Source organism: Physeter macrocephalus, chromosome 18 (assembly GCF_002837175.3).
Source record: "Physeter macrocephalus isolate SW-GA chromosome 18, ASM283717v5, whole genome shotgun sequence".
Lineage (NCBI taxonomy): Eukaryota > Metazoa > Chordata > Mammalia > Artiodactyla > Physeteridae > Physeter > Physeter macrocephalus.
In genome coordinates this window covers 38,141,226-38,141,649 of record NC_041231.1, presented here as the reverse complement: position 1 = coordinate 38,141,649, position 424 = coordinate 38,141,226, and the positions used below count along the sequence as shown (strand labels likewise).

At 38.0% G+C, this 424-nt stretch overlaps 1 protein-coding gene across 2 annotated transcripts in view; it reads right to left on the bottom strand.

Annotated features, from left to right (window-relative positions):
- ERC2 (ELKS/RAB6-interacting/CAST family member 2) overlaps positions 1-424 on the bottom strand; it is a 991,464-nt gene that overhangs the window by 105,674 nt on the left and 885,366 nt on the right. The gene's annotated exons all lie outside the window — the stretch shown is intronic.

Here is a 424-nt window from a genome sequence, read left to right as displayed (position 1 = left end):
TGAATAGCCAAACAATCTTGAGAAAGAAAAACAGAGCTGGAGGAATCAGGCTCCCCGACTTCAAACGATACTACAAAGCTACAGTCATCAAGACAGTATGGTACTGGCACAAAAACAGAAATATAGATCAAAAGAACAGGATAGAAAGCCCGGAGATAAACCCACGCACATATAGTCACCTTATTTTTCATAAAGGAGGCAAGAATATACAATGGAGAAAAGACAGCCTCTTCAATAAGTGGTGCTGGGAAAACTGGACAGCTACATGTAAAAGAATGAAATTAGAACACTCCCTAACACCATACACAAAAATAAACTCAAAATGGATTAAAGACCTAAATGTAAGGCCACACACTATCAAACTCTTAGAGGAAAAAATAGGCAGAACACTCTATGACATACATCACAGCAAGATCCTTTTTGA